The sequence below is a fragment of the Rattus norvegicus genome, chromosome 17 (assembly GCF_036323735.1).
Source record: "Rattus norvegicus strain BN/NHsdMcwi chromosome 17, GRCr8, whole genome shotgun sequence".
Lineage (NCBI taxonomy): Eukaryota > Metazoa > Chordata > Mammalia > Rodentia > Muridae > Rattus > Rattus norvegicus.
The window spans coordinates 10191822-10217805 of NC_086035.1; the positions used below are offsets into that span (position 1 = coordinate 10191822).

The 25984-nt window shown below is 47.3% G+C and overlaps 2 long non-coding RNA genes across 4 annotated transcripts in view; one reads left to right on the forward strand and one right to left on the reverse strand.

Annotated features, from left to right (window-relative positions):
• LOC120097924 (uncharacterized) overlaps positions 1 to 23552 on the reverse strand; it is a 30036-nt gene extending 6484 nt beyond the window's left edge. The window contains exons 1-2 of one of the 3 annotated variants that reach the window (XR_005495848.2): positions 23234 to 23379; positions 11475 to 11595 (exon numbers count right to left, since the gene is read on the reverse strand). This is a non-coding gene — a long non-coding RNA (uncharacterized LOC120097924). Of the gene's footprint in view, positions 1 to 11474; positions 11596 to 15352; positions 15470 to 23233 lie in introns of all 3 variants that reach the window. The other 2 variants (XR_010059088.1, XR_005495847.2) reach the window with 2 other exon arrangements.
• Positions 18069 to 25984, forward strand: part of Lnc012 (long non-coding RNA 012) — a 33177-nt gene continuing 25261 nt past the window's right edge. Inside the window, 1 exon segment of the long non-coding RNA NR_126570.2 lies at positions 18069 to 18751. This is a non-coding gene — a long non-coding RNA (long non-coding RNA 012).

Sequence of the window (25984 nt, forward strand, 5' to 3'; positions counted from 1 at the left end):
CTCTCTTGAACTCAATTAAGTCACCACACGAAAGAACGCATCCCACAATATCCTCGCATTCAATTGATAAGCTATAATTTGCCCATTTAGACAACACAAAATCCTGTACACATCCATTCCTTAAGAATAGTCATAACAACCTGTAATATGTGCAGAGCGGAATCTTGACATCCGCCGCCATGTTCTCTCAGTTCCCTCCTCCTCCAGCCTCCTCTGCCTCTCTACAACTTTTCTCCCGCCCATCCTTCCTTCTGGTCCAATGACAGGCCTCGTTCTATCCTGTACCTGCCTTCACCTGCATAATGACATCAACCTATAAGAGGGGGCCTTCAAACGCCCTGTTCTCTTGTCTAGAGTTCTTTCCCTGGAACATGGTAGTGGATGTCCTTACTTGCTTGTATCGTACCCTCCAATGTCATCTGACCGGAGAGCCTTCTTCATGCTACATCCTGGTCATTAACCTTTCTAACGGTTGAATCTGTGCATTTGCTTGCTGTCTGACTTGCACCAGGGACAGGAAAGTAGGAGTGTCATGCACGTACGTCCTGCTGGAAGCCCAGAGCACAGAGCTTCAGACTCGTTGAATGCCTGCTGAATGAATGTGTGTGAAATATTAAGCTAAACTACCCAGGTTCTGGAATGAGCTAACTGATGCTTACATGGGTCCACAGTAGCCCTGTTTGCTGACCCCTTAGTTTGTCCCCTTTGTTCTGCATGCCAGCAGGGAAGGGATTATGACAAGCCTTCGAGAGTGATTAGTGACGGCCCAGGAGCCTCGAAATCTACAGAACTGGGACGGGATGCCTGCAGGCTCCTGGCTGCAGCAAAATCAAATTTAAAAGCTTGATGGGTGGGAATTGCAGCAGTGGGGGAAGGGTCTCTGTTTGGAAGCAGGTATCCTCTGTGTTCAACTCCCAGCTCAGCTATTTACTGTGTGACCCAAGACCAAGAAAGCCCCCACTCACTGTGAGCCTTGGCTAACCCTTGAACAGGGACAATAGGGCCATTTCCTGGACTGCACTATTGGCTCTGCATCCATTTAGGGACCCGGGTAAGCTGAGGCACACACTTTGCTTAATCAGTTGGTCATTTCTGGAGATGTAACCTAACAGTAGTTTCCATGTACTGATCATACTGGCAACTTGGCTATGCCCTAAGCTGAAGCTACCTACTTCATTCTGGCTCCTCTGCAACGTGTGTGTGTGTGTGTGTGTGTGTGTGTGTGTGTGTGTGTGCATGCGTGTGTGTGCATGTGTGTGTGTATGTGTGTGTATGTATGTGTGTGTTTGTGTGTGAGTGTATGTGTGTGTGTGAGTGTGTGTGTATGTATGTGTGTGTGTGAGTGTGTGTGTATGTATGTGTGTGTGTATGTGTGTGTATGTGTATGTGTGTGTATGTGTGTGTATGTGTATGTGTGTGTATGTGTGTGTGTGTGTGTTTTACAAATGATGCCACATGACTCAGAGCAATGGAAGGTAGGTCCGGTATTGGATGGCATACAGTCAAGGGTAGAATTTTATTCCTTTAAAAAATGATTTTAATTTATTTATTGTCTTAGCCAAGGCTTCACTATGTAGTTCAGCCTGGCCTCGAACTCATGATCTTCCTTCCTCAGCCTCCAGAGTGCTGGGATTCAGGTGTGTGCTATTATACCTTCCTTGGCTTGCTCCTGTTTTACAGGTTAGGGATAAAGAGGCCCAGGGAAACCAGAGATTTGCCTTGGGCAAAATTGGAAAGAGCTGAGACCGTGATTTATCAGTTTCTGCCTTGTGCTCTCCTCTGGCCCATCTTTGCCCTTTGGGGGCAACAACTAAGTGTCTCATTTCTCCTGGACAGTAAGTGACTGAAGAGGGGTGGGTTTTCAAGTGTCCGCTCCATAACCAGTTTCAGGTTGGAGGACCGGTGGGGTAGGGGTGCGTGTGGGCTGCTGGTGAACAGAGGAAACCTATTTGAGTCTACAAACGGTCTTTCCTTCCTTCCCGTCTGCGTCTCTTTCTCTCCCTCCCCCACTCTTGCCTCCCAGAGAGCTCCGCACTAATTAATCAGCAGACATTAGCTCCAGCTGGGACCAAGTGGGGTAGACTCATTAGTACAGAACGACATTAATATAACTTTTTTTTTTTTGGAGACAATCAATGATTCAGGGTGGGCGCCTATGGAGGGCTGCCTGCAGAACTGGTATGGACCAAGAAATAGGTTTAAGATACAGAGAGGAGACCATGTGAATGCAGAAGGAGGACCAGCAGGCCTGGTCTCCAAGGTGACTGGACAGAGGGGAGGGCCAGAGCGATGGTAGCTTACGAAGTGATTTCATCCTCCCGTGCTAACTAGTGTCGACTGGTTTTAGAAAGTCTCTCTCCCTGTGCTGGCTTCTCACCAGACTAAGAACCTCTTCAGTATGGGGCAGGGATCCCTGTTGCTGACTGGTCGGTTCCTCTGGGGGCCCTGTAGGATAACACTATGGAAATGAATCCAGAAAGTATAACCCCTTCATAGGTCTCCTTGGGACGGGCAGGTTGGAATAGCAGTGCTGTGTCTTCGGGCCTGGATGGTTTGGGACAGGGGCTGTTGAGGTCTGTCAGGTGACAGCTTTTGTAGGAGCATGTACCAGAGGAGAAGGAATGGCCTTCCTTCCTCCTTCCTTCCTTCCATTCTTCAGTTTTTAATCTAGTAGAGCTAAACAACTCTTGGGTTTAAAACATTGTTATTGTTGTATATGTTTGTATGATGTGTGTGTGGGTGGGGGTGGGGTGGGGACACGCACGCCACAGTGCAGGTATGGCAGTGAGAGGACAGCTTTCGTGGAGTCGCTTTTCCCTTTCCACCTTTACATCTGTTCCATGGGTTCCAGAGAGCGACTCAGATCACCTCGCTTGAGCAGCGAGTGCCTTTCGTGGGAGCCGTCTCAATGGCCGCAAACACCAACTGTCTTTACCTCCAGAGACAAGAGGCTGAAGGTAGCCCCAGAAGGGAGACTTAGACACTGATTTCTTCCTATGCCATCCATTCCCTCCCCCACTCTGTCTCCCTCCACACGGTAGGAACCTCCCACGGGACAGCTAGACTCTGAGGTAAGAAGGAGGATTCGATGACAGGCGTGTTCCTGAGAGGAAGTTAGCATTGGGGAAGAAGAATAGAAACTGAGAAGAGCTGCTGGGTTTTCTCAAGATGCTCTTTCAAGTGTATTGTCTCGTGGCTCTTAAGAAACACCGGTATTGCCAACACCTTTTTCTTTCCTCTGGAAACAGGGCTGATGGTGGCTATTGTCTTAGATTCTGTGGAGAGGTGTCAACCACTAGAAGTGAGTGTACACTTTCTATCTTAAGTGTCGTGTGTTGGAAACGTGGTCCCCAGCGCATAATGCTATTGGGTGTTGGTGGTGGGATCTATGGGCAGCAGGGCCTGCTGGGAGGTCAGCAAGCCTTTGAAGGACACACTGGGTCCTGTAGGCCCATCACATGCTCCAGGTGGGTAGCTTCCTTTTGTCACATGCTCCTAGGAAGCTGGATCATATAGGAATTCTATTTCTGGTCTCTGAAGAGCATCCACACTGAACTCCAGATCTACAGCAGCAGCATATAGGGGTTCCCTTTGCTCTCGACCCTCACCTGCATTTGTTGTCATTTGCTTTTTTAGGGGTGGCTATTCTGACTCTCATTAATTTGCATTTCCCTGATGATTAAGGGCGCTGAACATTTCCCCCATATGCTCATCCGTCATCTGTACTTCATGCTCGGAGAACTGTCTGTTCGCTCATAGGATCTTTTATTTATTGAGGGGTTTTCTTTTCTTGGTATTTAGCTTTTTAAAAGTTCATTATATATTCCAGATATTAATCATCTATCAGATGTATAGCTAGCAGGGACCTTTCTTCCCATTCTCTAGGCATCTCTTTATCTCTCTCTTTTAGGGGTGTGTGTGTGTGTGTGTGTATGCATAATCTGTGTGTGAGCATGTAGCGTGTGTGTCATAGCATGTAGTTATTGACTGAAAACAACTTTGTGGCATAGGTCTCTTCTTCAAGCCCAGGTCTCCAGGCTTCCGGATGGACCACCTTTATCCTCTGAGGTATCCCTTCTGCCCCTAGGCTGTCTCATAATCCAATGAACTGTTAAACTGCTGTGTAAAAGCCCTTTCATTCCACGGAATCCCATTTTTCAGCCTATGGTGATGTATCCTTGAGCCACTGTAACCCTCTTCAGGAAGTCCTCGCCTATGCTCACATCTTGGGGCATTTCCTCTCCATTTCTCTCTCACAGTTGTTGGTGTTTCCGGTCTTACTTGGATGCCTCTGTTCTACACTGCATTGGTTTTTGTAAATAGTGTAGATAGAGACCTAGTTTTATTCTTCTACGACGGGTGTCCAGCTTTCGCAGAATCATTTACTGAAGAGGCTGTCTTTCCTTCCAAATATAGCCTCTGTGTCTTTGGAAGGAAACACTCAGGTGACCGTGGCTGTGTGTGTTTAATTCTGGGTTCACCACTCTCTTCTGCCGATCAGTATGTTTGTTTTTGTTAGTGTGGACCTGTGGTCTAACCTGATGTTTTTGTTAATGTGGACCTGTGGTCTAACCTGATGTCGGGTAGGTGATGCTTACAATAGTATTCTTTTGACCACGGTTGCCTTGGCTATCTGGGCTGCTTTGTGTCACCATATGGATTTCAGATCGTATTTTCTATCTCTGTGAAGAACGGCGTTATACGGGGATGGCAGTGGAACTTAGATGGGGATTGCGCTGAATCTCTAGATCACTTTAGGAGTGTGGCCATTTTCCCCGTATCAGGATGCTCTTTCCGTATGCCGTTGTCATGTTCACTTTATTCAGAATTTTAAACATTTCGTTGTTAATATCTTTTACTTCTTTGATTTTGTTTGTCCAGCACAAGGTCTCACTATGTAGCTCTGGCTGACCCGGAACTCTCTATGTAGAGCAGGCCGGCTTTGAACCCACAGAGGTCCACTGGAGTGCTGGGGTTAAAAGCTCCTCGTGCCCCGCCTTTTGGTTATTTTTATTCCTGGTTATTTTTGAAGCTGTTGTGAATGGGGTTGCTGGGCTGGTTTCTTTCTCGGCACGTTTGGTGTTGTCCACAGGGCACACTACATGCTGTTGGGATTGACTCGTGCATGTTGATCTCATATCCTGACATTTTGCTGAAAGTGTTTATCAGTTCTGTGAGTTTTCTGGTGGTGTCCTTAGGGTCTCTCATACACGGAATCATACCACCTGCAAACATGATGGTTTTTACTATTTGTATCTATTTCTTTCTTTCTTTTGTGCTATTGCTTGAACTCTGACTTCAAGGACTGTATGGAAGGGTGGACACTCATACTTATTTTATTTTTAATGGAAATTCTTTGAATCTGTGATGGCTGGTATTGTCAACGTGATGGGTACGTTGGTTTGTACAGGAATGGCCCCCATAGATTCATGTGTTTGAATACATGGCCTATAGGGAGTGGCACTGTTAGGAGGTGTGGCCTTGTGGAAGGAAGTGTGTCACTATGGGGGTGGGCTTTGAGGTCTCCTATGCTCAAGCTCCACCCAGGGTAATGTACAGTCTCCTGCTGCTTGCAGATCAAGTTATAGAGGACTCTCACCTCCTTCTCCAGCACCATGCCCGCCTGCATGCCGCCATGCTTCCCACTGTTGCGATAATGGGCTGAACCTCTGAAACCACAAGCCAGCCTCAGTTAACTCTTTTCCTTTATAAGAACTGTGTTCGTCATGGCGTGTCTCTTCACGGCCACAAAACCCTAAGGAAGACAGTGCGATCTCGACCCGCTCAGGAGGCAGGCATGTCTGTGGAGGAGTTGAGTTGTATGTGTTGGGGTAATGATAGTGGGAAGACCTCTCCCTGGCTGTCCTAGAAATTGCTCTGTAGGTCAGGCTGGCCTTGAGAGTCACCTGCCTCTGCCTCCGAGTGCAAGGATTAAGGGAGTAAGTACAGGGCTTACCCCTGACAAATTATAAGATTTTACTGCTTCCCTTTCTTCCTTCTTTCCTTTCTTCCTTTCTTCTTTCTTTCTTTGACATTTTCAGATGCCACAAATAAATGTGACATTTGTCTTTCTGTGTCAGCTCATATCTCTTTACATAAATTTAGCCAGGCATCCTGATATTTAGTTTCTTCCTAGTTTTGAGACTTTCCTGAGTTCAATTCCCAGCAACCACATGGTGGCTCACAACCATCTGTAATGAGATCCGATGCCCTGTTCTGGTGTGTCTGAAGACAGCGACAGTGTGCTCACATACATTAAATAAATAATATTTAAAAAAACCCTACCAGGTGCTAGGGTGTGCAGGAGGACTGAGGATATGTTGGTCAACAATGGTGGCTTTGCTCTGAAATGGAAGCCACTGGAAGGTTTGAGACCAGTTGGAAGGGATGTGATCAGTTTCGCAGATATCCTCTGGGAACTTGCTATGGACAGGTCCGCAAGCAAAGACAGAAGCCTGCCTTGTAACGTTGCAGATCAGGAACGGAAGCATCACCGTCAGGGAAGGAGTCTTGGCATGGTTTGAAGACAGAGCTGAGCCCGTGTGTTAACAGGTCAGCTGTGGGTCGGCTCAAGCGGGACTCCAGGGCTTTGGGCTTGAGCGGCTGGGGAAGATTACAAGGAGAGACTCCTGCGTACGTGTCAATGTTGAGAGATGCTCGTGAGGCAGCAGGAGGGGATGTGGAGTGGCTTTAGCTGTAGTCTTGGGGTTTCCACTGCTGTGAAGAGACACCACATGACCAAGGCAACTCGCATCATGGCTGGAAGCATGGTGGCATGCAGGCAGACACAGTGCTGGGAGGAGCTGAGAGTTCTACATCTTGTTCTGAAGGCAACCAGAAGACCGACTCTTCCACACCGGGCGGAGCATGAACTCTAGGAGTCCTCAAAGCCCCCTACACAGTGACACACTTCTCCAACAAGGCCACACCTCCTAATAGCAGCACTTCCCATGGGTCAAGCCTGTTCAAACCACCACCGCTGTGGTCATGTCCTTGCTACAGTTGGTTGTTAGGACGAATGTCATCAAGAGCCTACCGCCTGTCTGAGGATACCGGGGAGGTCCACAGACAGATGTGCGGCTCACACAGACTTCAACAGTCTGGTGTGCTAAGCCTCCATGGGACACTGAGGAGGGCCAGTTCTTCTAATGTGCTATGGAAAATGAGATTGGTCTAGCTTTAAGAACAGGGAGCCGTGGGGCTTCTGAGCAGGGAACTGACACAGTAGATCTCTGTTAGAAAGGTCCTGTGTGGGAGAGAGGGTTTGAAGAGCTGCGAGGGGAATTGATGGTGACAGCCCTGGCACCTCATGAGGAGGCTTGGCTCAGGACAGTGGCTGGGGTTCAGGGATAGGGAGACAGAAGGGAGGATGGGTTTGTGTGCGGTACTGATGGGGCTGGGTACCAGATGGATGTGAGAAGCAGGAAGATAGATACTAGAGCCTTTGAGAGGAGGGTCCCCGTGTTTGTCTCAGAGGAGCGCAGACTGTCCTCACCCCATCCCCCGGCACCCTATGGCCACTGTGCTTGTTAACAAGGAACACTCCTCAGAGGGAACATATGTGCTGTTATTTTTAGGTGATTAGCCACACATCGTGGACTGTTTGACAGTCGTGGGTAAACAAAAGCCATTTGTCAAAATGAGATGTCCCAGCCTTGTCCCCTTCAGCAGGCCTGGTTGCTGCACTGTGAATTTCTGTTGCATCCGCAGCGAGGCTAATTAGCACCACGGCTCCTGCATAATAACGCCTGTGTCTGCCCGGGCTCCTGTGAGCAATGCCTTCTTCCGGAAGCAAAAGTCACAGGTCTCTCTCTCTCTCTCTCTCTCTCTCTCTCTCTCTCTCTCTCTCTCTCTGCCATTTTTAGGGTTGGAGAAGCTAAGGTTAATGGAGGGAGAGTAAATTCCCTATGGTTCTACGATCCTTGGATCTGAAGGATCCTAGAGCCTGAGGCTGGTGAGGGGCTTCTCTGTACTCTGAATCTCTCCCTTCTCCCATCCGGAGAAATTCAGACTGCATCTAGCAGCGTGGCGGGTAGAGGATTGCCGTTCTTCACACTGAGCTCAAATCTGGTTGCTGGGGATTCCATCCAAGCCGTTCTCCCATCCCTTTCCACAGTGATTCAGGTAACCAGGGAGTGGACAGCTCAAAGCCCCACAGTGGATCTGCTAAGGGAGTGAAAACCTGAGCTGTGGTCTTGGCCTAGTTCACAGGGGGCCCCTGGGCCCATGGTCCCACCCAGTGGTCTCCAGATTACCACGTACGTATCTGTGAGTTCTACGGAAGTGGATTTTACCAATGATCAGTTAAAATAGAAGTTTTTGTTTGTGCTGAACATGTGCAGGCTTTTCTTGTCATTACCCCCTAAATAATGGGGTATAACTGTTACAGGCCATTTCATGGCGTCTGTCAGGGGTTTCAGGTCATCTACAGAGGATTTACAGCACTCAGGGAGAGGCGTGTAGGTCACACATAAATGCCCAAGCCACCGAGTATGTGAGGCCTGACTGTGCTAGATTGGCATCCATGGGGGTCCTGGACCCTCCCACCCTGGGCAAACAGCAGGGACAACTGTTATTTTATTACAGAATTCTGAGTGTACCAAGACAGACATCATCTGTACTTCCGGGCCTTCCTTTCTTCCCTGCTGCTGTGATAGTCCCACAACGACATTGCATTCTGCCTGCTCTGCCTGGAGAGAAGGCCCTCTCTGAACTTCCAAGTATGTTCTCCTGAAAGCTGGAAGTTTTGGGGAGTGGATGCTGTTTGGATCCCACACGCAATGCTGGCTGCTGGTGTGTATGTGTGGGGAGCGGGACTCTGGTCTTGTATAGTACATATCTGTCATCTCCTGGGTTCTCTCCTCAGAACCCAGTTTCGTGTTCCTTATAGCATGCATTGACCACACCCTGAGCATGCATTGACCACACACTGCAGCTCTTTGGAGCTGCGGTCCCTTCTCCTATCAAATCCAATGTGTCTGTAGGTCATGGCTATTTTATTTCCTTGTCATTGGCTTAGTCTGTTTTCTGTTGCTTTGTTGAGATACCCGAGACTGGGAACACAAAAAGAAGTGAGCTTGGCTCCTGCTTCTAGGTACTGGGAGGTCCAAGAGCATGGCCTTAGACTCTCACAGGTGACTGCCTCATGGGGGAGAGAGGAGGCGAGAGGAGGAATCACACTTGTGTTGAATCCATGTGCTCGGGAGGGAACATTCAATTCCATGAATGTGAGATGTCTCTCTTGAGAGACAGCAGTCACCCACCCATGGGGTGGTGCCTACTAGAACTAAACATCTCTCTTCAAGCCCCACCTCCCTGCACTGCACTGCCATGGGGGAAATCCAATTTTAACCCATGATATCCATATATCCATATATATGCCATATTTGAACCATAGCTTTGGCCTGGTGGCCAGGAAGAGAAATAACATTTTGCAGCAGGAGACATGACAAGAGGGCTAGTCTTCAGCAGGGAAGGAGGCCCATTTATGTAGGTTCATAAGGTTAGAAGGATCTGGAGTGGAAATATCTACCAAGTATTCATTTCATATATTTCCAGTGATGCCTCATGCTTCTGAGATGAGAGCCCCTAGAGCCAGCAGGGGAGCCGTCTGCTTTTCTATTTGGCCTGCCATTGCTGGTTAGTTATGCTCACTGTTTAAAAATTAGCCAGCCAGTTGAATGGTTCTTATTGCCCCCTTCACAAATCTGGCTTCTTCATTACCTATGCCACACACACGCACGTGCGCGCGCACGCACACACACACACACACACACACACACACACACTACCACTAAACACACTACCATTATAAAAATAATAGGAATTAACAATCATTAGTCATTAATATCACTCAGCATCAATAGACTCAATTCCCCAGTAAAAAGATACAGGCTAACAGAATGGATGCAAAAACAGGATCCATCACTCTGCTGCATACAAGAAACATACCTCAGCAGCAAAGATAGACATTGCCTCAGAGTAAATGGCTAGAAAAAGGTTTCCAAGCAAATGGACCCAAAAAGCAAACTAGAACAGCCATTATCATATCTAATAAAACAGAATTTCAACCAAAATTAATCAAAAGCGATGGAGAAGGACACTTCATGTTCATCAAAGGAAAAATATCCACTAAAATGATTTTCAATTCTGAACATCTATGCCCCAAATGCAAGGGCACCTTCATTAGTAAAAGAAACATTATTAAAACTTAAATTACACATTGAACCCCATACATTATTAGTGGGAGACTTTAATACCCCACTTTCACTAATGGACAGGTCATTGAGACAGAAACTAAACAGAGAAATAATGAAACTAGCTGAGGTTATGAATCAAATGGACCTAACAGATATCTACAGAACATTTCACCCAAATACAAAAGAATGTCTCTTCTTCTCAGCATCTCATGGAACCTTCCCATAGGTTGCCATGTAGTCAGTCACAAAGAAAATCTTAATAGGCACAATAACATTGGAATAACCCCTTGTATTGTTTCAGACCATCATGGATGATTTTCAAGCTGGATTTCAAGAACAACAGAAACGACAGAAAGCCTCATGGAAAACTCATGGAAACTGAACAACTATTCAGTGATCACTGGGTCAAGGAAGAAATAAAGAAATTAAAGACTTTCTAGAATTCAGTGAAAATGAAGGTACAAAATGCCCAAACTTATGGGACACAATGAAAGCAGTGCTAAGAGGAAAGTTTATGGCACTATGTGCCTTCATAAAGAAATTAGACAGTTCTCATACCAGCAATGTAACAGCACACCTGAAAGTTCTAGAAAGAAACAAACACACCCAAGAGCAATAAAAGGCAGAAAGTAATCAAACTCAGGGCTGAAATCAATCAATTTGAAATAAAGAGAAAAATACAAGAACTCAACAAAACCAACAGCTGGTTCTTTGAGAAAATCAACAAGATAGACAAACCCTTAGCCAAACCAACTAAAAGGCACAGAGGCAGTATTCAGATAAATAAAATCAGAAATAAAAGGAGTCATAACAACAGATACTGAGGAAATCCAAAGAATCATTAGATCTTACTTCAAAAGCCTGTAGTCCACAAAACTGGAAAATCTAAATGAAATGGACAATTTTCTTGATATCACTCGCCAAAGTTAAATCAAAATCAGCTAAACAATTTAAATATTTCTATAATCCCTAAGGAAATAGAAGCAGTCATTAAAATCTCTCAACCAAAACAAACAAACAAACAAACAAATTAACTAACTAAGTAACTCCAGGGCCAGATGGTTTTAGGGCAGAATTCTACCAGAGTTTCAAAGAAGAGCTAATATCAACACCCCTCAAACCATTCCACAAATAGAAATGGAGGATCATTGCGTTCAGCACTCTGTGAGACCACAGTCACCCTGGTACCTAAACCACACAGAATCTACAAAGAGAGAATTTCAGACCGATTTCCCTTATGAGCATTGATGCAAAAATACCCCGCAAAATACTTACAAACTGAATCCAAGAACACATCAAAAACATCATCCACCATGATCAAGTAGACTTCATCCCAGGGACGCAGGGATGGCTCCACATACGGAAATCCGTCAGTGTAATCCACCACAGAAACAAACTGAAAAGAAATAAAAGCCCCACACGATCATCTTACTAGATGCTGAAAAAGCCTTTGACGCAGTCTGGCATCCTTTCATGTTAAAAGTCTTGGAGGGATCAGGGATATGAGGCACCTACCTAAATGTAACAAAAGCAATATCCGGCAAGCCAATAGCCAACATCAGATCAAATGGAAACTTAAAGCAATTCCACTAAAATCAAACAAGACAAGGCTGCCCACTGTCTCCCTATCTATTCGGTATATATATCTAAAGCAGTAAGACAACTGAAGGGGATCGAGGGGATACAATTTGGAAAGGGGATGGAGGGGATACAAATTGGAAAGGAAGAAAACAAAATATCGCTTTTCACAGATGAGTTGATACTATGAGCCTAAGAATTCCACTAGAGAACTCCCACAGCTGATAAACACCTTCAACAAAGTGGCTGGATTCAAAATTAACTCTAAAAATCTGTAGCCCTCCTTTACACAAATGATAAACAGGCTGAGAAAGAATTAGGGAAGCAACACCCTTCACAATAGCCACAAGTAGCATAAAATATCTTGGTGTAACTCTAACCAAGCCAGTGAAAGACCTGTTTGACAAGAACTTCAAGTCTCTGAAGAAAGAAACTGAAGAAGATATCAGAAGAGGGAGAGATCTCCCATGCTCATGGATAGGTAAGATAAACATAGTAAAAAAAAATGGCCATCTTAGCAAAAGCAACCTACAGATTCAATGCAATTCCCATCAAAATTCCAACACAATTCTTTATAGATTTTCGACGAGCAATTCTCAACTTCATATGGAAAAACAAAAATCCCAGGATAGCCAAAGCAATCCTGTACAATAAAAGAACTTCTGGGGGTTGGGGATTTAGCTCAGTGGTAGAGCGCTTGTCTAATAAGCGCAAGGCCCTGGGTTCGGTCCTCAGCTCTGGGAAAAAAAAAAAGAAAAAAAAAGAAAAAAATAAAAGAACTTCTGGGGGTTTCACCGTCCCTGATTTCAAGCTGTATTACAGAGCAATAGCAATAAGAAACACATGGTATTAGCATAAAAAGAGAAAGGTGGTTCAATGGAATAGACTCAAAGATCCAGAAGTAAACCCATATATCTACAGTCACTTGATTTTTGACAAGGAAAGCAAAATCATACAATGGAAAAAAGAAAGCATCTTCAACAAATGGTGCTGGTCTCACTGGATGTCTGCATGCAGAAGAATTCAAGTAGGTCTATATGTCTCATCCTGCACAACACTCAAGTCCATGTGGATCAAAGACCTCAACATAAATGGAATACACTAAACATGCTAGAGAAGAGGAAGTGGGGAATAGCCTTGAACACACTGGCACAGGAGACAGCTGCCTGAACAGAACACCGATGGCTCAGCCACTAAGGTAAACAATTATAAGTGGGACCCCATGAAACTGAAAAGCCTCTGTAAATCAAAGGACACCACCACTCCCAGGAGTCTGTGGGGGGTGACCCTAGCTGAGACTGCTAGCATCTGGGGATATGGAAACTGTTGTGGCCACCTCCTATAGCCAGGTGGGACTTCCAGTGGAAGGAGGGGGACATCAACCCACCCACAAAACCTTCAAAATTTGTCCTACCTACAAGATGCACAGGGCTAAAGATGGAGCAGAAATTGAGGGAATGGCCAAACAATAAATGGCCCAGCTTGAGACCCACCTCCTGGGAGAGAGCCAACCCGTGACACTATTAATGATACTCTACTGTGCTTGCAGACATGAGCCTAGCATAACTGTCCTCTTAAAGGCTTCATCCGGAAGCGGATGGGAACAGATGCAGAGACCCACGGCCAAACATTAGGTGGAGCTTGGAGAGTCTTGTGGAAGAGTGGGTAAAAGGACCGAGAGAGCTGGAGGGGTCAAAGACACCACAAGATCTACAGAATCAACTAAATGGGCCCATGGGTGCTCACAGAGACTGAACCACCAACCAAAGAGCACGCATGGGCTGGACCTAGGCCCCCTACACAGTTGTAATAGATGTGCAGCTTGGTCTTCATGTGAACCCCCTAACAATTGGAGTGGGAGCTGTCTCTGACTCTGTTGTCTGCCTTTGGATCCCTTCCCCCTAGCTGGGCTGCTTTGTCAGGCCTCGGTGGGAGAGGATACGCTTAGTCTCCAACCAAAACGAGAAAAAGAAAAAAAAAAAAAAGAGTACATGAGCGGAAGAGATGGATAAGAAGTTGGGAGTGGGTCTGGAAGGAGTTAGGGGGAAGAGCAGTGGGGTGAAGATGACCCAAAGACGTTTTAAGTCCTCAAAGGATTAAGACAAATACTTTAAAAACTTCAACTCAAAATAATTTAGGCAGTGAGAGAAAGCCATTTGTTCATGTCCTCAGGAAAATACCTTGCAGGGATGGATGGATCCAGGAAATGACTTCGATTATCCCTGTAAGTCAGATTAACAGCTTGTCCTGAAGATTCCCCTCCCTCCCCACCCGTCTCTTGTCTCTGAGTCTTCTGAGTTGGCCTCACTTCAGGCAGTCTCCCTTTGTGAATGGAGGCCCACATCCCACCAGCAGGGTAACACTAGAAGAATGGGGTGTAAACAAGACTGAAACAGAGCAACCAACCAACCGAAACTGGTTAGCAGTACCAGGCTAAACCAAATTGGAAGATACTCACTGAGCCAGACCGAGGCCTTCCCTAGACGCTAACCCCTCTTTTTTTTTTTTTTTTTTTTTCTTTTGGAGCTGGGGACCGAACCCAGGGCCTGAACCTAACCCCTCTTGATAGAAAGCTCAAGAGATTTCCCAAGAGACTGAAATTATGAGCAGGCATGCACACACACACACACACACACACACACACACACACACACACACACAGGAAAAAAATGGAAACCAAAGAGCGAAAAATCTAATCAAAGACAGCTCCCTCCTTCATCAGTGGGATGGCTCTGCCACCCTTCCAGAGGGTTGGGGGTGGGGGGTGTGGAGCATGAGGTTGGTGTGCCAGTGAAGGGTTAATGACCTAAGACCCTCAGAAAAGCAGAGAAACTCCTGACAGGCAAGTTGACTGGCTGATAGCATCTGCAGGCAGTTAGGGGATGGGTAGTCAACACGTTGGTAAGAACCCCCATTAGAATTTATTTACGACCTTGGGAATGCAGAAAATAGATCTGCAGATGGAATTTTCCACCTCAAAAGTTCCATTTTTCGGCTCTATAAAGCTTTCAACCCCCTGCACCTTGGACAGGGCATAGTCTCCACTCCTGTGGAGAGACTGCTGCCCTTCACTGACAGCCTGCTTCTGGTCTGGTGGGTATCCCCACAATATGATCTAGTTCAGGGCTGTGGCTCACGTGCCCACATGCATACCTCGTTTGTGTGGCTGTCACAAAAGACCCAGCACAGTGTTCCGGCCACGTTTCCGGGGCTCCAGCTTCCGGATAAATGGAAGAAAAATGTATTGGGGGTCGTGGACAAAATGGTATGGATTTTGTGTGACTTTGGGGCTGAGTCTTCTGCGGCCACTGAGCGCCAGCATTCTGTGAGCATGTTTACCTGAAGCGCAGAGCAGGTTCTGGCTGCGAGAATTAAGTTGAGGGCACGTTGTAAAGAGCACCTGGCCGGAAGCCCGGCGCACCGTTTGCTCGGGTATTAACACGAGAATATTTTAAGCTGCTCTTCTTGGACAATTGGAGAGTCTGATTAGGAGGTGATGGTTGCCCTGGAAACACGTTTCTCTGCACAAAAAGGTCAGGAACCCCCAAGGTCTGGGTTTGTCTTTTTGCCTTTACCTGGGGCAGAGACCTGAGGGTTTTGATCTGAGGAAAAAGCCTTTCCGGTTGTGGCATCGTCAGCTGCCAGTTTCCCAAAGGCCCTTCTTTTGGCCTATGACTTCTGGACCCAAGTTTCTAAAAAAAAAAAAAAAAACCAAAAAAAAATCGATAGCAGGTCTTTTGCTCAGTGACCCTCAGAAGACGATATTGTCTGGGCTCTAATTTGGAGACTGTGAACTGGGAGGCCCGCACAGATCCCGGTTCAGTTTTAAATCATTCATTCCCTCTGTTGCCCTCGTATCCATTTACTACATAACTCTTAGCATCTACTTTTGCCAGCCTCTGAATTGGTTCTGGTGAGCATATCTCTTTTGAATTTCCCCACAGTGTGTTAATTTCCTGGGAGTGAAGAGCGAGGCTGAGGACTAGGCCACAGGGCAGACATTGTGCTCCATTGAGTTGATCAGGACCACAGAGGCAGCGTTGGGAGGAGGTGTGGTCTTCAGGAGGTGTGGTCTTCAGGAGGTGTGGTCTTCAGGAGGCGTGGTTACTGGTGCCCTCCTCCACTCTGCTTCTTGTCCTACCATGTGACTGTTATGTATGAGTTCCCAGTATTCTGAGGTGACTCAGCCAAGGCCCTCATTAGAGGCTAAATTGATGAAGCTGCCCAATGTTGGACTTTCCACCTCCAAACTTGGAGCTAAATAAACCGTCTCTTTACACAATACCTAGCCTCAGGCATTTCATTATAATAATGGAAAAAGTATTGACAAGAGAGATCTGGTGCAGTCTGGGCCAGCGACCAGCAGCCTGTGAGCCCGTCTGGCCTTCGGGCGTCTTTCTTGGCCACCAGGATTTAAAAGCATTCACATTTGATCATATCTACTGTGAGGCTAATTACAAAGCATTACTTTATATAACACAAAGAAAAAGCTGAACACAGCTGTAGCCCAGCTCTCCCCCGTCTCTGTCTTCAGCGGTATTACTCTGAAAATACTGATTATTTTGTGCTGGTGTAGTTCAATAGTCACCAACATCTAATTGGGGGAAACGGGATGGAGCTTCCTTAAAAACATTAACAACAGAGTTACCGTATGATGAAGCAACCTACTTTTGGGGGGCATATGCCCCCCACCCCCAATTTTAAAACAGAGGCTTGTACAATGTTCATGGTGGTTTTTATTCATTGCAGTTAAAACATGGGATCCTTTCAGATACCCACTGACAGATGTGTGGATCTCACTTAGAGTAAAATATTATTCCTTCTTTAAAAGTGAAAATTTGACACGGTCTGCTACACGGGCGAAACTTGAGGACAATGCGCTTGGTGAGGCAAGTCTAGTCGTCACAGGGTTCGGCTTATAAGAAGTGGCTACACGAGAGGCTTTTACACAGACAGGAAGTAGCATGGTGGTGGCCAGGGCCTGGGGAAGACAACGGCGATGGCTGGTTGGCACCGTAAGGGTGTGACTGCTGGAAAACCGCACACCTAGGATGAGGGGTGGCATTACGCCCTGTGTATCACAGGGCATGTGACAAGTTCAGCTATTTCACATTAAATGTGGCTCCATATCTTTGTGGGACCCCAGTAGGAGAGCAGTGGGGCTCTCTCCCTTCAGCTATTTAAACATTTGATTCCTTTGTTGTAAGCAAATAGTGACACTTTTAGGGTTCAACCATCAAAACAATACAAAATAATATAGAATAAGAATCTGACCCCTGCATCTGCCGCCCGTCTGCTGTTCTCACCCCACCCCCACAGACAAATCCTTCTGTCAGCTTCCTGTGAGTCTTCCCAGCCATGTTTATGCAGATGCAAACAGATAGGACTGGCTTCCCTTTCATCTCTCTTTCATTTGTAGTAGGTTTTGTCTCTGCTTTGATCACTTAATGATGTGTCTGTCAGCTACTTCCAAAGCTGCAGACAGAAGCTGGCTCCTCACCCGGATACCCCTCTCCCCCAAGCCCTTATGCCTCAGTACCTCCTCTTTTTACTGTCGGACTCTGGGGAGATTAGAATTCAGCCCACCATGCTCTGCCAGGATCCACAGGCACAGAGGAGCTGCTGATAAAGGGGTGGGACCAACAAAAGGATGTGTTTTGGGGCTTGTCTTGGGTTCAGAATGTACGTGGGCACTTCAGAGTGTTTTAAAGATGGTGAACTGAGTGGAGAATCAGGATGGCAAGATGAACAAGATCCAGAGACTCGGGGATCTTTTTAAAAGATTTGTTTTCATTTATGTATATGTGTGGGTATGGATGTGTTCAAAGGGGGTTACCACACAGGTCAGTAGAGGGTGTTGGATCCACTGGAGCTGGAGTGACAGGTGGCTTGTGAGCCGCCCAACAGAGATGCTGGGAGCTGAACTTGGGTCTTCTATACAAGCATCAAGTGCTGTTAACTGCTGAGCCATTTCTCTAGCCTTGAGTTCACAGCCTTGTTGGGGTAAAATGGGTAATCTTGACTGTCAGGAACTAGAGGCTTGTCTTTGGATGTGTTTGAGGGATTTTCCAGAGAGGTTTGAATGAGGAAGGAAACTCACCCTGAATCTGAGTGGCACCATCCCAAGGGTTGGGACATGACAGTGACTTAAAGGAGAATGGGGGAGGGCACTGGGGAGAGGGCTCAGCCATTAAGGGCACAGGCTGCTCTTTCAGAGGACCTTGGTTCAATTTCCAGCATCCACATGGCAGCTCACAACTGTTGGTAACTTCAGTTCCAGAGGGATCTAAAGCCTTCTTCTAGCCTCTGTGGTCACCAGGCCCACACGCGCGCGGTACACAGACACATAGATACAAAACAGACAACTTTTTGAAAGGGAGAAATCCAGTACGGTACCAGGTCTCATCTCTTGCTGCTTCCTGGCAGCGAACGCAGTGTGTCTGGCTGCCTCGTATTTTGTTTGTCACTTGACCCCCCCACCACCATCATGGACCACAGCCTCAAACTGTCAGCCCGAATGACCCCTACCTTCTGTCAGTTGCTTTACGTCAGATACTTGGTCACAGCGTCAAAGAGGAAAATGAAGCATGGTGAACAGTTGTAAGGGTGGAGAGTGACGCTGGGTAGGCTCATCACATAGTTAAGCTGCTTATGCTTGCCCTCAGGCGAGCAATAATCCGGCCTCTCCCTTTCAGAGTTACTGTGCAGATTAAATACCACCCCACAAAAGCCTGGCACAGAGTAAGCGCTCAAGCCTGTAGAACATTTAGCTTTTTAAACTTTATGGTCGTATGGAGGCATCACCTCCTGAGAGGCACCGCACTCAGAGCGATCTTTCCAGGTTGATGCTGTGCGTTACGGAGCTCCCTTGTGAGGCTGGGCAGCGCAGTGAGCTACAGGTCCAGCCAGTTTCTGGATGGTCATGGTGAAGGCTTGCTCTCCGCAGCTGAAACGATGCTGACTTTGGATACCAGGTAGGTTAAGTGCATTAATACATTTTTAAAAATTTTTTTTATTGATTCTTTTACTTTGCATTTTCACCTACAGAGAGCTCGTCAATACACTCTTGGTCTTTGCTAAGAATTCATTTGCTTGTTTAGTGTGTGTGGAAGTCAGAGGACAACCTGTGAGAGTCTGGATCAAATCCAGGCCATCAGGTTTGGTGGCAAGCACCTTTACTTGCTGAACCATATTGCTGGCCCCCCAAACCTTAGATATTTTCAATATATGATGTTATTATTTTTTTTTTAGGAAGAACTCCATTGTAAGTGGAGAAGGATTTATGTTATCACTTTGGGGGCAAGGACACAGGGAAGATTGCAGGGAGGGAGAACCAAAGTTGGGTTTTTTAAGATTGCAGGGAGGGAGAACCAAAGTTGGGTTTTTTAAGCTTACAGGATGGAGAAGAGGGAATAGCACAGCCCAACAAGGAAGGTCCAGGGTCTCCTCTCTTGCCTGGATGGGACTTGCCCAAAGCTAAACATGCTGGAGTGCAGCTATGCTCCCTGCTCCACTCGGCCAGACTCTGAGTCCAGTGCTCCAAATGAGTGCCATCTCTCTCAGGACGCGCTCCTACGGTGGGCCTGGTGTGCAATGTCCTCTGAATGAAGGCAATGAAGGCAGATTTTATGATGCCCAAGGCTCAGAGGAGCAACACGCTCTGCTCTCTGTTTGTGAGCTTCCTTCCACAAAGGTTCTCACAAGACCACCAACATCTCCAGACAGGCATTTGACTGTCACAGCTATCAGAAAGAGAGAGCTTCTTCTTTGCTGGGGACCGAACCCAGGGCCTTGTGCTTGCTAGGCAAGAGCTCTACCACTGAGCTAAATCCCCAACCCCAAGAGAGAGAGCTTCTTTACCTCCATAGTTTCAGCAACAGTCCTAGGGAGAGTTTTCATTGGCCATACCAGGATCACGTGATCATGCCTGAGCCAATCACTATGGCTAAGGAAATGTGGCCCTCTTGGGGTTGGACCTGGCTCACACAATCATCTCGGAGTCAGAGCGGGTAGAAAATACACGGACTAGGTATGCAGGAGAGAGGTAGCCCCTCATCCCATGACACTGGAGTCCTGGATCTAGAAGGGAAAGTAGTTGGCCAGTAAACTCAGTGGTTGTCCCCCAGAAGAGCTCAGAGGATTCCATAGTCCGGGTCTGCTTTGGCTCCGAGATAATGAAACTATAGGTAACCTGAACCCAATGGTTAGAAAAATCGTTGTGGAGGTATAAAAGGACATCTGGCTCGAAGAACCAGCTCACATGGTGTGTAATCGCCCCAACAGTGGGAGGATGGGGCCGTGTGCAGGCTTGGCCATGCCCAGCACCTTGGTTATGGGGGAGCATATTCCCATCTTCTCCCCATATTATCCTGATTGCAATTTGGCGTGCGGATGCAAACAGAAGACTCATTCAAGGTCCCCTGATTCATGGGCCCAAGTCACAGATCTGTCCTAGGAAGTTCTCAGGGGATTAGCAGTAACTAAGCAGGAAGAGGATTTTATGAATTAGTTCCAACCCCTGAAGGGACAAAACCAGCCTAAGGGGAAGCAGAGAGGTGAGCCCAGTCCCCACGGCATCCACTGCCCCACTGTGCAGAGAATTCTGTGTTTCCAGGGCAACTGCTGCATCCTGATTGTACACCTCACCTTGTCAGGGAGTGCAGCTTGAAACCTTCGGGTGTATAATTTATTTTGAATGTTCTGTGCACAAAGCACTGTGTGTGTGTGTGTGGGGGGGGATCGTCTTACAGATATGATATCGTTTTATCCTTTCTGCACGAGGGGCGTGGTCTTTGGCTTCCTCCATGCTGTGACAAAATACCTGGTTCAGACTACAGAAGAGAGGAAGGAAGGGCACATTTGTGGCTCACAGTTTGAGGGCACAGTCCATCCTCATGGTGGCTGGGGGGCATGGTGACAGGGGTACAGGGCGCCTAGCCCTGTTGTGTCTTTAGCCGTGAAAGAGGACTGTTGTTGTTCCTGTTGTCTTCTTTTTATTCAGTCTGGGACTTCAGTTCACAGAATGCTGCTGCTCACACTCTGGGTGGGTCTCCCCTCCTCAGTTAAACCTCTTGAAAAGCCAACACAGACCCATAGAGATCAGTGCTCAATCATCATACTAGGCAATTGAGTTTTGTCAAGTTCTTAAGGTTGACCAGTACTCTAGGTGTGGTGGTGTCTGCCTTTAGTACTAGCATTGGGGAGGCAGAGGCAGGTGGATGTCTGTGAATTTGAGGCCAGTTGCTATCTATATAGTGAGACCTTGTGGGGGGGGGAGAGAGAGCTCGAGAGAGAGAATTAACAGTCATAAAAGACTATGGTCCCCATTTTACAGAAAGTTGGGGATGCCTTCTAACATCACACTGGAAGGGAGTGAAGGTTTGTCTGAGGTTCAAGCACAAATTTTCCTAAGCTAGGGAGGGCCCTTTTGACACTAATAGGTCCCAGACCCAGTGGGAATCCCATGTGCCCTCTGAAAGTGGCATATGTTTGTGTACATGTGTGCACAGGTGTTTGTGTGTTCTGCTAGTATCCATAGCCCCTTGACAAATATTCCAGAAGTGGCATGTGTATGTGTGTGTGCTTGTGTGTGCTGTTTGGATCACACACATGACAAGTGGACACTCTGTTGAGGCCAGACAGAGACGCCGTCCCAGGTTGCCTTGTCAGAGTTCTTATAGCCCCTCCCAGAGCTGAGTTTCTCATTTGGGGCCCATATCTGGGCTCCCCAAGGTCCAATTGCCTCAGTGAGAATGGTGAGGAGTTCAGGAGAGCTGGAAGTAAGCAGAGAGGGCATGGGGCCCAGAGGCAAGGCTTGAGCAGGGAGGCAGCCCCATTATCCTGTCCCCAGGGGACTTGGCAGCCCAGTGTTAAATGCTCCCTAATATAGTTAGCAGGGTGGCTGAGGGAAGAAAATAAAGCTCCCAAGAGGTGTGTAAGAGCAGGAGCTTGGCTGTACCTGGACTGGAAAATACCCTGTCATTTCATAGGGGCAGGACTGAAGCAGGGTGTGTGTGTGTGTGTGTGTGTGTGTGTGTGTGTGTGTGTGTGTGTGTGTGTTCCTTGGTTTCCTCGGTAGTTGGGCTGAAGGCAGAGGTAGTCACTGTATCCCTGTCTGGTTTATCTCTGGAAATCCTACAAATTAGGATGCGATCTTGGAGCATCTTCTTGTTCCCTATCACGGGATCACGTTATTTCCCCATGTAGTGACCTGGTTCCCTGGTTCCCAGATCTCTTCTCTCTCGTGCTTGTGGGTAATCAGGTGCACTAAACTTCCTGCTTCCAACCTGAAGCTCTTGGTAAGCAGCTGCCTATTGGGTGTCTCCTGGGTGTCTCCATGGAGACATCCCCTCCAACCAGCTCTTCCTCTATGATACTTCACCTCTGCAAGGGCTCTCCCAGCTCAGCTAAGAAACCCCCATTCCGTTCTTTCCTTAACCCGCCCTAAGACGCCCCTGTCGGTCCTTTGAGCTTCTTCCTCAGTGTCCACTGTCGTCTTTAGCTCTCTTCCCAATACTATGCTCTAATTAAGGACTCCCTACACCTTTTCCATTCACGACCCATTTATACCAGAGAAACTTTTGCATGACCCCCCAAGGACATAGGTATATAAAATAGAACTTCAAATCAAACCCTTGCTGACAATAAATCATAAACACATAATCCAAGACGGAAGAAGTTTGCTTAGGGCCACGTCAGAAGCTATCGAAAATTCTGTCCTAATCCCAAAGTCAAAACTCATTTAATTTTTTTTTAAATGAACCTCAAGTCAGCAGCTCAAACTATGTTTTTTTTTTTTAAAAAATAAACATTCAAAAACAACCCAATTCAAATACAGATCAGCTTGATACTTCCGGGCGGAAAAACGGTGGTAGAAAATATTAAAAGGCTTTGCTCCCCAGGGTTCTACACACTCCTACAGGAGCAGGAAGCTTTGCACATACATTAAATCACTGCCGGCCAGAGCACAGAGGAGTCTAGAATCACAGCCAGTGTTTCAGGCAGTGTTTCTTGGAGCCTTAGCATGCACAGTTATGTGTGTTCAAAGCCAAGGCTGCCGTGAAGACACGCAACGCGGCACAACCCAGGAGAGACTAGCCAGACCACCCCAGTCCCATCCCATGTTTGGTTTTGAATTACATTTTGGTTGTTGACTGTGCTGCCAATTTCCTCAACCTCGCATTCAATTATGAGATTGGAAACTGGAGCTCAAGAAGCCAGCCTGTAGCCCACACAGCGTCCCTTTCTTCCTGTGCCCTCATAGCTTCAGCCTGACCACACTGCCTGCCTGTCCCTCCCTGCCACTCCCACACCCCCATCTCTCTTCTGCCTAAAATTCCCAGTAGCTGGATCTTTCGCAGACATCCACACCCCATTTCCCTGGCACCCCGGGGATCGTGGCCTGCCGCTGCCACTCCTGCATCTGTCCTCAGTCTTTTGCACACTCCGGTGCCTACCTGTGGCCAGAGTCCCACACCTTCCCAGCCTTCGCTCAGGCAGTGCTCTCTGCCTGGGTCGGAATGGAAGCCAGGACCGCTGCCTGCCAGAGCTGGGCTGTGTCACTGAGATACTGCAGCCTGCTTCTGGTTTTCATCTCTGCTCATCAGAGAGTGACTGAAGCTTTTGACTCCTCTAGGAAACATCCCCTGGGTGTGTCCCCCTCGTGCCCCGCCTCTGGGCTCTGCTAGCATCACTCATACAGCCATATTTAAAGATTTATCTTCGTCTTCTGGCTGACTATGAGAGTGGCCAGTGGTGTTCATTCAGGAGGTTCCCAACACCCAGCTTGAACCAGGCATGTGCCTGCTACGCTTGGCTGAGGCTACCGGAAGGAATGGGATACCTGCCAATCATTCTCTCCAAGGCCTACAACAGGGCCTCGTGATGTACTCCGTGGTTTCTTATTACTACTCTAGCAAGCGGCCACAAACTCATCGGCTTGGAACAATACATATCCAATCTCTAGCAGTTAGCATTCTCGAGGTTAGCAATCAGGCAGGCTCACTGCATGGAAATCAAAGTGTAGACAAGGCCGTCTGCCTGTCTCCCTCTGGACACTGATGGAAGGACCCGCCTACTGATGGTTCCCAGCTCCTAGAGCTTCACTCACTTCCCAGCTTACTCGACCCTTGGCCTTTTCTGTGTCTTCTAACTTCAGAGATGCTGGGCTGGATACTTACAGCATCGCCCCTCTTCCCCTCTCTTCAACTTCAACAGGACTGGTGTTTGCACTGAACCCAGTTGGACGATCCAGGGTAACCTCCCTGTGTTGAGATCAGACTCTACGTGACTTCATTTTACCTGCAGCAGATATGGCAACACCGAAGTCACATGGCCTCAGGATTAAGACGTCGCTGTCCTTGGGGAATGTGATGTCGTTTTGCTCACCACAGTGTGGGAAGCGAGTGACCTTATGTAATAGGATGATATTCTCCAAACTTCCCAAAACTAGGGGAATCAGGGTCAAAGACAGTGGAGATGAGATTTTTTTTTAAAGATTTATTTATTTTATGTATATAAGTATTTTGCCTGCATGTATTCGTGTGCATCACATGTGTGCCTGGGACCATGGAGCCCCTAGAACTGGAGCTATGGATGTTACAGACAGTCGTGATCCACTAAGTGGGTGCTGGGAACCGAACTCCAGGCCTTTAAAGGCAAGAGTCACAGTGCTCTTAACTGTTGAGCCACCCCTCCAGGCATAGAAAGCAGGTTTAACATAGATAGATAGGTGTCTGGTGTGAGAAGCCAGAGGGGCCTTCCCATCATGCAAATAAGCTTGAAAGGGGCAAAAAGATAACTCGAAGTGGCTTGAGGAAAAGACTGCTCAGTTGTCTGCCCGTCTACAATATGGGATTCAGCTACTCATGTAAACTACAGTCTGAAACACGGAACAGAAAAGGACAACTTGACGGTTCTAAGTCGCACATTCTCCCGAGTAGCTTGGTGTGTCCGTTCAGGTGTGAACCATTTCTTGGTTCTCAGGAGTTGCGTTATCACATGGTACACTTCTCATCTGACTGCCTGTGGCAGTATCACAGGCTTGTGTTCAAGCCTCGGTTTACTCAGAAGTAAACAAAGTTACTACCTAAGGTTTCCGATCCCCACTGGGGTCTTAGGATGTATTCCCTGGAGACAAAGGTAGGCTTTGTTCAAGAGGAATTGATTGACCGCCAATTCTCTAGGTGTGGCTTTGGCAGAGGCGTGGCTTAGCGGAGGCGTGGCCTGGTGGAGGCGTGGCTTGGCGTAGGCTCGTCGATGGAGGTGCAGGTGACTGCACTTCTCTATCTCCCAGATAGGTAGGTGTCTTTATCTCAAGCTGGCCACCTCAGGTGGCCACTCCTCACAGCCACTCCTGTTTCTTAGCAATGCCCCAAGGCACAGTAGTAGTAATGCTGGCAATTGTATTCCAGTACAGTACTGTAAACCTACAGTACGGTATATGTTGAACCTTATCATATCTGTATGATTCTGTATAGGATCAAACCTCACTAAGCCTTGCTCCCTCCTCTGCCCTCCCTCCCCCCAACACATCCCACCACAGGCTCAGTAGGCTGTGCTTAATCCAAATCATGGGCAGACACCGGGGAGGCAGACTCAGAAGGGAAATGCTGGTTGCTATGCACCGGATAAGTGATAAGTGACGGTCCCCACTCTGACCTAGGGACCATGGACAGTGTTTCTTGCTCTGCTGCCCTTTGCTGTGTGATGTCGAGCGGCTTACTGAAGTCTCCAGGCCTTTCTGTAGAAGGAGGGGTGGGACTGGATGCTCTTTAAGGACCTTCCAGCCCCCACAACCTTTTCACTCGGAGCCTTTTCCATCTGTCTAGCCCATCTGCTCTCTTGTGCTTGCCGACACTAGTAGTAGCTGTCCTTAGAAAACATAGTATGTTTTCTGTAGAGAAGGCTGCGCAAGAATGGCGTTTAGTCTAAAGCAGGGCTCCACGGACTCCAAAGGGTTTGTGTTCCTCGAGAAGCTACAGAGGGGGCCGGAGAGACGGCTCAGCAACTAAAAGCACCTGCTGCCCTGGCAGAGGACTTGGGTTCAGTTCCCAGCACCCACACCATGGCTAACCATTGTCTGTATCTCTAGTTCCAGGAGACCCTATGCCTTTTATTTTCTGGTCTTGGTGGGCACTGCACACATGTAGTGCATAGACATTTATGTAGGCAAAACACTCATACGCATGAAATAAAAGGTTTAGAAT